Source organism: Sus scrofa, chromosome 14 (assembly GCF_054392235.1).
Source record: "Sus scrofa isolate SSC_HxYL_T2T_F1_AM1 chromosome 14, Sscrofa_HxYL_maternal_Yorkshire_Landrace_v2.0, whole genome shotgun sequence".
Lineage (NCBI taxonomy): Eukaryota > Metazoa > Chordata > Mammalia > Artiodactyla > Suidae > Sus > Sus scrofa.
Window position 1 is genome coordinate 124,893,664 of NC_139396.1, and position 12,402 is coordinate 124,906,065.

At 41.5% G+C, this 12,402-nt stretch overlaps 1 long non-coding RNA gene across 2 annotated transcripts in view; it reads right to left on the bottom strand.

Moving 5' to 3' along the window:
- Window positions 1-12,156, bottom strand: part of LOC146396977 (uncharacterized) — a 48,993-nt gene extending 36,837 nt beyond the window's left edge. Inside the window, exons 1-2 of one of the 2 annotated variants that reach the window (XR_014826608.1) lie at window positions 12,045-12,156; window positions 6,019-6,165 (exon numbers count right to left, since the gene is read on the bottom strand). This is a non-coding gene — a long non-coding RNA (uncharacterized LOC146396977). Of the gene's footprint in view, window positions 1-6,018; window positions 6,166-12,044 lie in introns of those variants that run through there. The other variant, XR_014826607.1, reaches the window with a different exon arrangement.
- Window positions 12,157-12,402: the final 246 nt, after the last annotated feature.

The following is a 12,402-nucleotide window of genomic DNA, read 5'->3' on the forward strand; positions in this document are numbered from 1 at the left end:
GCCTCAGCAGTAATGAACCCAACTAGTATCCATAAGGATGTGGGTTTGATCCCTGGCCTCACTCAGTGGGTTAAGGATCTGGCATTACCATGAGCTGTGGAGTAGGTTACAGATGCAAATTAGATCTGGGGTTGCTGTGGCTGTGGCATAGGCCAGCAGCTGTGACTCTGATTTGATCCCTAGCCTGGGAACTTCCACATGCCTTGGGTGTGGCCATAAAAAGACCAAAAAAAAAAATAAATAAATAAAAAGAAAGTGTATTTTTCCTGACTCCCCCACTTCTAAATATCAGAATAAATTAATTACATAAATTAATTTGTGGTTTTATTCACAAATTTGTGATACATATATTCATATAGCCTCATTAATAATAGCAAAAGATTTTGAAATAAACTGTGTCCATCAATATGGAAGTAAAATAAATGATGGTACTCCCAAATAACAGAATATACTGAAGCCATTAGAAAGAAGCAGCTCTAGAAAAAAGAAAAACAAAAAAAAAAATTGAAAAAAAAGAAAGAAGCAGCTCTGTATGTGAAAGTATACTGAGTGAAAGAAGTAAGGGTAAGAAGTATAAATTGTATAATAACATTTAGAATTGCATGAATATATACTTAGGTATGAATAGAATGGCTCAAGAGCATTTGGAAAATATCTTTTAAGAAGGGATGCCTCAGAGTTCCCACTGTGGCACAGTGGGTTAGGAATCTGACTGCACCAGCTCGGGCACTGTAGAGGCACAGGTTTGGTCCCCAGTCCAATGCAGTGGATTAAAGGATCCAGCATTAGGTTGTAGATGTGGCTCAGATTCAGTCCCTGGCCTGGGAACTTCCATATGGCACAGGTGTGACCGTAAAGTAAAAAGATAAAAAAAATTTAAAAAGAAAGGATGTCTCTGGGGAGGGCAGACCAGATGGAAAACAGAGACAGGAGAGAAGTAACATTTTGCTATAAACTGTTGTATATGTTGAAGATATATGTGTGTGTATATGTACATATACACACACATATATACACACATATATATGACATCCATATATACATATATATGTAATATATATTGTGTAATATAATAATATGCATAGGGATATAATATTTACATTTATATTACCTATTAATAGCAATCTTTTTTCCTTTGTCTTTTTATGGCTGCACCCAAGGCATATGGCAATTCCCAGCCTAGGGGTCAAATTGGAGCTCTAGATGCCCCCCTACACCACAGCCACAGGAACGCAGGATCTGAGCCGTGTCTGCGACCCACTGAGCAAGGCCAGGGATCGAACCCACGTCCTCATGGATACTAGTTTGTTTTGTTACCTCTAAACCACCACAGGAACTCCAGAAGCAATCTTTTAAAGGGACTGCTAAGAAAAGAAATCACTAATTTATTGCCAATCTTCTTTAAAATCCCCCATCATTTTTGAATCCCAAGATCAAACTTTGGATTCAACTCCACCACAACTTTGGCTATTGAAATAATTGTTATTCTTCCTTTGCTATCTTAGATTCATTAGCTTTTCCAGCCAACTTGCTAGTGAAAGTACATCCAAACCCACAAATGTGAAAAAATTAGACCTAGAAGTGTGACTCATCTGTGTAAAAATTCTAGGTCGGTTTCTTTGCAGGAGTCCAGACGGCTCCTGAGCTTCTCCCTGAATCATTCCTCTAAGTGAAATAAATGGAAAGGCGGATGTTTAAATGACAACAAGCAAAGCCTGGGTCTGCTGTACTAGAAGTGGAAAATTCTGTGAACTTTTTATGTTCCCACTGTGTATGAGCACACATAGCCTATCTTTCTCAGGCAGAAAGACAGAGGCATATAGAGGACTTAGAAATCCCATTAGTTTCAGAGTCTACTGCCAATAAATAAGAAATGGAAGCAAGGCTATTTATTTATTTTATAGCATTCTTAAGACTGAGCAGAAAGAAGCTCTTGGAAGAGTTTAGGCCAGTGAGTGAGTAAAACATTAACGATTATTCAATTATTTGACAAATCCCCAAATACTTCCCGAGCACCTACTAAGTGCTAAGGTCAGTAGGCTAGGCACCCTAGTGGGTTTACAATGATGGGTAAGGAGTTTAAAATCTAATCTGACACTTCTCAAAGTCTCCTCTGAGTAGCACTGATTCTAAGGAATATTAACATTGTTACAAGACAAAAAAAAGATTTTCCTGATAATTAAGAACCAGAAAATAAGCCACGAAGTTAAGCCAAGTTTCATCGGCGTAGAACTTTTTAGATTTTTTAATATGCTCATGTGCAATGTGAATTTTCTAGACAAGAGCACAGTAGGCAGCCTAGCCTGAAATTATTTGAACACAATTAGCTTTTTGGTTTGAGCAGCTGGAGGGACCAATGTTTATGTGACATATGTTGGGAAGCAGTAGCCTTAATGGAGAGAGAAATATAAATACATAATGAAAAGTCGAATAGCAAAATAAAACTTTCATAAAGCAAGCTGCGTTTGACTGCCCAAATTTTGGTGAGGGTATAATGAATGGCTTGAGTTCCAGAGGTGACCCAGAATTGGAAAGGCAGAGTGAAATAGACAGAGCTGGAGCTAAGCCACAAGGAAGGGCCACATCAGTCAAGGAGAAGCATCTGAAAGCAAGAGAGCTCTCTGGAGGAGGAAGGAGACAAGCTTGGTGGGAGCAGAGGGCTCATTATACAATGAAGTCTAGGTAGGACTGAATTGGAAAGGGCCTTCACTGACAGGTTAAGTGATCTGAATCTCATCTTACAGGCAATAGGGAGCCTTGAAAAGCCTGTAAGCAGGACACTGAAATGTTCCAAGTGGTCCTCCAGGAAAATTACCCTGGCGCTTATTTGCAGGAAGCACTGGGTGTGAGGGAAATAAAATGGAAAGGGAAGGAGATGGGAGCCAGGAACTGAGTGTGAAATAAGGGTCTGGCATGGAGGTCAATGCATAGACTGCTAAAGACATGTTGAATGAAGATTTGGCAGAACATGATGGCTGGGTGTGAGAACTACATCGATGTGTATCAGTGCAAGATGCATGGTTTGGAGTCTTGAATGATAAGGTGAATGGTTCTGTTCAGCTGGGTAAGATAGTTTTTGAGATATCAATTTGCATTTTGTTCTCTGAGTTTTTCCTACCATCACTACCTTCAATCCCCCCAATCTCATAAAAGTATATAGGCTTTCCATATTTCTTCACTTGAAGGATTTTTGCTGAAAAGTTGTCAGCTCTCCTTGTCTTTCATAAAGCCAAAACTCACAAAAGGATGATATTGGGTATCCTAGAATGAAGGGTAGTAATAGCAGAGAAAGGAGCTTCTTCAAGGTCAGGGAGCGAGGGGGCAGCAGAGGTGGATTCCAAGAGGCTTAGAAAAGCATCCCCTAAGAAGTGTGCACCCAGTTCAGCTCAGCGACCATCACCTTCAGGAAGACATCTAGCTTCAGAGAGGCTGGTGCAAGATTAACCTGAAGAAAGCATAAGCTAGGTCCATCTGGAAATGCTGAAGATTCCCAGGTCTCCTGTTTAAATGTGTGAGGAACCAAGTGTGGGTAAGGATGAGGAGCAAGAGGAATGCTGATTGCTCTGTGAGAATAACCCACTTTGGAGAGCAGTTTGGCTATATGTAATAAAACTGAAAATTCCCTGAAATGCCCTAGGTATATACCCTAGGAAAACTCCCACATATATTCACAGGGAGCTAGGTACAAGAATGTTGAAGGGCAACATTGTAAGAGTTGAAAATTTGGAACATCTTGGAATCCAGGAGGAGAATGTTTAAATACATGGTATATAGTCACAAAGTAGACCACTAAGTGAATGAACTAAAGCAACATGGATAGCTTTCAAAAAACACAATGTTAAATATAAAGAACACATTTGGGGAGGAAATTACCATTTATATAAAGATTTCCAATATGCAAATCATGCACAAGTATATCATGTATTATTTATGGGCATACGCACAAAGCAAAAAAGGTGAAACCAGCATGGGTTCCAGAATCATGAAAGTCAAGATAGTGATTATACTTAGCGGGAGGGGACAGGAGGGAAATTGGATTAGAAAGGGGTCAGAAGCTTCAACTGTGTCTATAATAGTTTTTTTTTTAATTTAAAGAAACTATAGCAAAATGTTAATATCTGTCAAAACAGCGGTAGATACACAGGTTTTATATTATCCTTCATGTTTGCATGAATTTTTGAAATATCTCACTCAAAAATATTTTTAAAATTTCTTTAACAGTTTTATTGAGATATAATTAACTTTATAAATTAAAAGTGAATAATTTGATATTTTGATATTTGTACACATCCTTGAAACCATCACTGTGGTAAAGTGGATGAACATGTCTATTATCCCCAAATTGTCCTCATGCTTTTTTAAAATTATTTTTTACCTGTCTCGCCTCTCTACCCCCATTCTGAAGCAACCAGTGATCTACTTTGTGTCCCTGTTAATTCGTTTCCATTTTATAGACATGTTCATGACTAGAAGTGCACATAATTAGAAGTATGACCTCTTGTTTGAATGCTTTTTTCATTCAGCATAATTATATTGATATCCATCTATGTATAATCCCTTCCTTTTTACCACTGGGTAGTATTCCATTATATATGGGGATACCATAATTTGTTTATCCATTCACCTGTTGTTAGACTTCTGGATACAAGCCTTTATCAGACATGTGTTTGCAAACATGTTTCCCGGTTCGTGGTTTCTCTTTTCATTTGCTTAACAAAGTCATTCAAAGAACAGTTCTTAATTTTGGAGTTCCTGTCGTGGCGCAGTGGTTAATGAATCCGACTAGGAACCATGAGGTTTCGGGTTCGATCCCTGCTCTTGCTCAGTGGGTTAACGATCCGGCGTTGCCGTGAGCTGTGGTGTAGGTCGCAGACGCAGCTCAGATCCCGTGTTGCTGTGGCTCTGGTGTAGGCCGGTGGCTCCAGCTCTGATTGGACCCCTAGCCTGGGAACCTCCATATGACACGGGAGCAGCCCAAAGAAATAGCAAAAAGACCAAAAAAAAAAAAAAAAAAAATTTTTGACCAAGTCCAATATATCAGTGTTCTTTTATAGACTGTGCTTTGGTTTTCTAACTAAAACAAAATCTTAGCTGAGGTCACAAAATTTTCTCCTATATTTTTTTTCCTACAAATTCTATAGCTTTAGATTTTACATTCATTAATTTTTAATAAATTTTAAGTTAATTTTGGTATAGGGTATGATCTATAGATTAAAGGGATTTTTTTCTGTCTTTTTTGTATTTTAATTAAACAAATATCTAATTATTATAACATCATTTTTTGCACCTTTGTGGGCCATCAGTTACCACATATATGCAGGTCTATTTTTGTATTTTCTGTTTTGTTCCATTGATTTATTTGTCTGTCTTTATGCCAATACCACACTATCTTGATTCCTGTAACTTTAAACTAAGTCATGAAGTCAGATAGGGTAAGTCTTCCAACTTTATTCTTCTTTTCAAGGTGGCTTGGCAATCTAAGGTCTTTGGCATTTCCCTATGAATTTCAGAATCAGCTTATTAATCTCTACAAAAATAAAAACCAGCTGTGATTTTGATTGGACTACATTGAATCTTCAGATAAATTTGGAGAGAATTGGCATCTTAATAATATTGAGTATTCTGATCTATAATTCTATTATTTAGGCACGCTTTAAATTTTTAGGCAATGATTTGCTGTTTTCAGTATACACACCATGCATATCTTTTGTCAGATTTATCCCTAAGTCTTCCATCTTTCTGATGCTCTCATAAATGGGTTTGTTTTTATAATTTCAATTTCCATTTGTTCATGCAGACTTGCAAAAATCATTTATTACTTCTAGTAGTCTCTGTATAGAAATTTCTACATTGTCAGCCATGTCATCTGTGAATATTTATTACTTTATTTATCTAGATACCATTTATTTCTTTTTATTTCTTGATGGCTCTGGCTAGAACCCCCAGTTGAATGTGTTCTGGTTCTTTTTTGTGATGTGCAGTCTGTTGCAGCCACTAGAGGAAACATAGAAGAGGCTCACAAAAACAAAAGTTTATTATACTTACAGGTCCTAGAAACAGGGGGCATAGCACACCATGCAGGACCACATGGGAAAGACTTAGTTGGTCAAGAGGCAGAAAGCAGGACCAGAGAGAAAGTTGAGGCTAGAATCCTTATGGGGGTTTCTGTAGAAAAGGAAAGGCAGGGCAGGGTGAACAATTTGGGACTGGTTAGTTTGAATAATTTTGCTGGCTTTGGGCTGTAGAATGGTCTCTAGCTGCCCAAGACCTATCCATGGAGTGATTAAGGAGGAGGAATATTGCCTCCTGGGTGCACAGGCCAAATAGAGGAGATTTGGCTCTGAATCTGTTAGTTTGCGCATCAAAAGATACTCCCAATGGAGCCCTTTGTTATCTCTAAGAATTGACCAGCCCCAAAGATTTAAAAACTTATAATATATGGAAAAAACTAAATACAAATGCAAGTATAGACTAGAAGTGGTGAGAGTTAATATCCTTGCCTTGTTGCTGGCTATATGGGAAAAGTATTTAGTCTTCTTCATTAAAATAATGCCATCTGTAGTTTTTTGTTTGTCTGTTTGTAGATTCCTTTTATAAGGTTGAGGAAATTCTCTTCTATTGCTAGTTTGCTGGTAGCCCTGGTTTGTTTTAGTGGAGAATGGTATTTAGCAGCCAAGATCTGGGTACTGTAGTTACTCACAGCTATTGAGATGTTGCTGTTCCCAAGCCCTCTTAGTGGACAGAGCCACGAAATCGTCATAGGTACATACATAAAATCACAAGCTTGCACCTCTGATGTGATTCCCATCCATCACCACAGAGTCATTTAATGTTTTCCTTCCTAACACTGCTCAGTCTCTGACATCCTATGTTTCCCTCCCATGTGAACATCTTCCTTAATCCTCTTGAACTCCGACTTTCCATGCCAGCCACCCCTTTTTAATAATGCTAAAAAAGAAATTCCTGTGTCTCAGTTGTGATCTGAAAGTAATAGAGTGGTTAGATTGTAAAGGACCTTGTGAGTTGGGATAGGAACATCTTGGTGGGCACCTTAAGCTTTCTTAATGCTTGAGCACTGCTTAAGAACCTAGGAGAGATCTTGGTATAAGCTTCAAGTGGCAGAGCTTAGACCATATAGCAAATGAGAGAATTTATTGCTGGCTTAGAGGGATGGAATTCCAGAGTCAGATCCATGTGGATTTTTTTTTTTAAATAAGAAGTGTAACATTCTGTGACCTCTGGAGTTCATGGTTGCAAGGTCTATTCGCTACAACTGAAAACAGAGAAGTTGGAAGGAAGGAAGAGTTTAGAAGTAACAATGGAAGAGTGGACCAGGTGGTTAAACATGGGCAACTAGAGCTGCAAAGAGAGGTCAGCACTATAGGTTGTATTGGTGAACAGCAAATACTAGTGAAAGCCAGGTGAATAGATGAGCTCCCCAAGGGAGAGAGAGGAGACAAAGAACAGTCCTGGACATAGGTTTCTGCTTCACTGGTGCAGTTGGGGTGGGTGGAGGAAAAGGAAACAGCAACGACTTAGCCATGCTCGGATAGATGGGTAAAACAGTACACCCTGGTATCAGGAAGGCAAGGGAAGGAAGGTTGAGGCTGATAGCATCACGTGATCAGAGAGGAGACTGTGGAGCCATTAGACCCAGTGACTCAGAGGTGGCTGATGTTCTTAGTGTAAGTTTAGTAAATTGTGAACAGAGACCCATTTCAGACACTTAAGGAGACACTTGAGGTAGATGCCTCTGGATAAGTGTGGATCATTCTAAGAGTCTGGCTATGCGAAGTAGGGAATTTGAGCAGTGATTAGAAGGAGAACATGAGTCTAATTACAGTTATCCCTCAGCATCTGCAGGGGTTGGTTCCAGGACCCACCACTGATACCAAAATCCACAGACTCTCAAGTCCCATTATTGGCCCTCCATATGGGCAGCTTCCACTTCCAATGATTCCACCAACCACAGATTGTGCAGCACTGTACTTATCGAAAAAAATCCATGTGTAAGTGGACCTGTGCAGTTCAAACCCAAGTTGTTCAAGGGTCAGCTGTAGAAGGCTTTACTGAGAAGAAATACCTAGGATGTGTGTTAAATAATAACCCTGTTCACCATCCTCAAATATTACAATTGTGAAACATTGTTACAATCCCAAAGCTTTATTTTTAGAGAGATGATTCACTCAATTCACTCACCAAGTATAAAAATAAAGAAATCTGCATTTAAAATGTAAATGTTAGAAGCAATAAATATTTTCAATCCTAAATACCAGTGGGAAAAGAATTTTTTCCCCCCCAAATCAGGAGTTCTAGCAAATGGTTCCTTTTTACTTAACAATTGCTAATGCAAAAGAGGAGAGGAGTTGGGGTGTTGGGGGAGAGAGAGCTGTGGAGTCAGAAGTGGGTGAGGTCAACTTGGCAAATGGCCCTGGGCCTGGGGAACCCAGCCTCTCTTTGAGAACTTCTGTTGCCTCGTTGTGCAGCGTTGGAGGAAGGCTGGAAGCTTGCTTGTTATCAGCTTCCTACAGCTCACAGTCCTTCTCTCTGTATATATAATCCAATATGCTTTGTCCGCAACACCTTTCCCACAGAACCCTGGGAGAATAATGCAGAGAAGATGGTAGACACCTGTGTGTGGGATACCAGGGCGCCAACTCACATCTTCTCCTATTTGAAGTCACTTTGGAGAGATCAATGTGACCGGAAGGGAGAAAATTAAATCTTAATTAACTGCATATAGATTACTTTTCAATTCTGATGTTCAAAGTAAAATGACAAGGCTCTAAAAATACCAGAGCAGGTAGCACAGGACACGGAAGAGAATCCGAAGCCACTCCTCCTATGAAATTTGGCTACTCAGAGAATGGTCTGTGGACCAGCAGTAGCAGCATTACCCTAGAGCTTGTTAGAAAAGCAGACTCTTTGGAGTTCCTGTTGCGGCTCAGTGGTTAACGAATGTGACTTCTATCCATGAGGATGCCGGTTGGATCCCTGGCCTTGCTCAGTAGGTTAAGGATCCAGCATTGCTATAAGCTGCAGTGTAGATTGCAGATGTGGCTTGGATCCTGAGTGGCTGTGGCTGTGGCCATAGGTGGACAGCTGCAGCTCTGATTCGACCCCTAGCCTGGGAATCTCTATATGCTGCAAGTGCTGCCCTGAAAAGCAAAGAAAGAAAGGAAGGAAGGAAGGAAGGAAGGAAGGAAAAGGCAGACTCTCAGGTCCCACCCAGACCCACTAAATCAGCATTTGCATTCCCAGGTGGTCTGTCTGCATATTAAAGTCTGAGGAAGTGCTGTCGAAAACATTCAGGGACAGTGAGGTGGTTTTTGCATCAAGAAGTTTTTTAGGGATCACGGGAATGTAAATTGGTACAACCATTATGGAAAACAGCATGGAGATACTTCAGAAAACTAAATATATGACCCAGAGATCCCACTCTTGGGCATATATCCAGACAAAACTTTCCTTGAAAAAGACATATGTTCATTGCAGCAATATTCACAACAGCCAAGACATGGAAACAACCTAAATGTCCATAGACAGATGAATGGATTAAGAGGATGTGGTATATATACACAATGGAATACTACTCGGCCACAAAAAAGAACAAAATAATGCCATTAGCAGCAATGTGGATGGAACAAGAATCGTTCATACTAAGTGAAGTCAGAAAGAGAAAGAAAAATACCACAATGTATCACTTATATCTGGAATCTAATATATGGCACAAATGAACCTTTCCACAGAAAAGAAAATCATGGACTTGGAGAACAGACTTGTGGTTGCCAAGGGGGAGGGGGAGGGAGTGGGATGGCCTGGGAATCTGGGGTTAATAGGTGCAAACTATTGCCTTTGGAATGGATAAACAATGAGATCCTGCTGTATAGCACAGGGAACTATATCTAGTCACTTATGATGGAGCATGATGGAGGATAATGTGAGAAAAAAGAATGTGTATATATATATGTGTGACTAGGTCACTTTGCTGTACAGCAGAAAATTGACAGAACACTGTAAACCAACTATAATGGAAAAAATAAAAAAAATTTTTTTTTAAAAGAAATTTGTTAGGGATCAGACAGCTGAGAGGCGAAACTAATCTCCCTAGAAGGAATCATCAAGTAGATTAGTGAGACATCAGTCAGGAATTAATGAGGATTTATAAGAAAATTGTAAAGAGAAGAGGAAGCTGGCAGTGAGGGAAACTGAGTAAGAGGCTGAATATAAGAACCAAGAATATATCCTTTCAGCTTATTCATCCTGGGAGAATCTATAGCCTAAGGAGAGTTCGACTTTATCCAGGATTGGGAGTTCCCATTGTGGCTCAGTGGGTTAAGAACCTGACTACTATCCATGAGGATACAGGTTCCATCTCTGGCCTCACTCAGTGGGTTAAGAATCTGGAGTTCAGGAGTTCCTGTCGTGGCTCAGTGGTTAAGGAATCCGACTAGGAACCATGAGGTTGTGGGTTTGATCCCTGGCCTTGCTCAGTGGGTTAAGGATCCAGCGTTGCCGTGAGCTATGGTGTAGGTTGCAGATGCAGCTCGGATCCCGCATTGCTGTGGCTCTGGTGTAGGCCAGCGGCTACAGCTCTGATTTGACCCCTACCCTGGGAACCTCCATATGCTGTGAGAGCAACCCAAGAAAATGGCAAAAAGACAAAAAAAAAAAAAAAAAGAGAGAGAGAGAATCTGGAGTTGCCCCAAGCTGCAGCATAGGTTGCAGATGCAGCTTGGATCTAGTGTTGCTGTGGCTATGGCTCACAGCTTTTATTCAACCCCTAGTTTGGGAAGTTCCATATACCACAGGTGTGGCCATTAAAAAAAAAAAAATGTTTAGAAAGTTTCCTTTGTGGTGCAGCAGTCATGAGCCTGACCTATATCCATGAGGAGGCGGGTTTGATCCTTAGCCTCGCTCAGTGGGTTAAGGATCTGGCATTGCTGTGAGCTGTGGTGTAGGTGGGCAGCTCCAGGTCTGATTTGACTCCTAGCCTGGGAACTTCCATATGCTGTGGATGTGGCCCTAAAAAAAAAAAAAAAAAAAAAAAAAAAAAAAAACTTTTCCAGGACTGAAAGTCTGGACCCAGAACAGTAAGGAATTTTGCCTAAGCCAAGGCTGTTTAGGTGAGAAGAACTTGAATAAGGTGTGGGGCTACAGAAGAAGAAGGAACCAGATGATGGTGCTGGTCTTGGGTGCTGAGGCAGTGCTGGGCATGCTCTGTAAATCCAGCTCTCTCTGTCTTCCCTTTCACACTAAACCCCCATCAAGGAGGTTTATTTGGACTCCCACTACCAACTGGCTTCCTCTAAACAAAAACGACGTAGACCGGAGAACAGTTTTCAGGAACATAATCTTCATTGGAAATTCTTTCTCCTTGCTGGTGATTGCAGGAGACAGTTATTCCCAGTGAGACCCGGGGTAGCAGGAACTTGGCCGGCAAGAGGCCCTTGTGGGGACTTTGCTGGCAGGACTTCCTTTGGTGCCAGCTGTGCACTGCACTCATCTCGGGTCGTCATCCACACTTGAGGACCTGGGCCACTTGTGCCCACAGCCCTCCCTTTCCGACCCAACCTCTGCCCCTCTGTACCACAGTCGAACCTCCAGAATCTGCCTTAGCTGCCCCCACACAGCTGTATTCCTCCCTCCTCCCGATTTTCAAATGTTTGGTACCATCAAGATCACCTGGGAACATTAGCACAGGATGCTGATTTCTGCCCTCCCACCCCAGAGCCCTGAGGGATGCTTGCTGATAGTGAAGGTCCAGAGCGGGATCGAACGATGCCTTAGGAACACGTGCCAGACAGTGTTTCTGCTGTAGGCATACCCACCAGGTTTCAGAGCATTGCTTACCACCCCCCTTCTACGTCACTCCTTCCCGGCTCAGGTCTTACCCGTTGGGGTGGTGACGGTGGTGCTGGATCCTCTACAAATATCCATGCCCTCTTCCACCCTCCCCTTTGCGATGCCAGTTCTCCAGACCATGTCCCTCCCTCCCCGCCCCCTCACTCCTCCCCTCTGCCCTCAGCAGCCTTCTCCCGGACCTTCAGACCGGTGTGATTCACCCATTCGCAGATCTCCAGCCCTCACCAGCTCTCCTCCACTCTGAAGTCTCCCCAGCGTGTTCTCTCTCTTGCTCTTTCCAATTCTACTTTTGGAATTCTCTCAGTGCCAGCCGGCTTTCACCCTTCTCTTCTACGGCTTCTCCAAGGCTCCAGTTACCTCTTCAAGGACATATTCAAAAGCCTCTTTCTGCTCCCCCTCCTTGACCTCGCAGCTGCATCTGCCACTGCCAATCACCTCTGCTCTGAATATCTGAGCTCTGCTGGGGCAGTCACTTCAAGGCCATGTCACACTTCGCCTTTCTACGAATCGATGAGCCCAGCTCCTCCGCTGTGAACA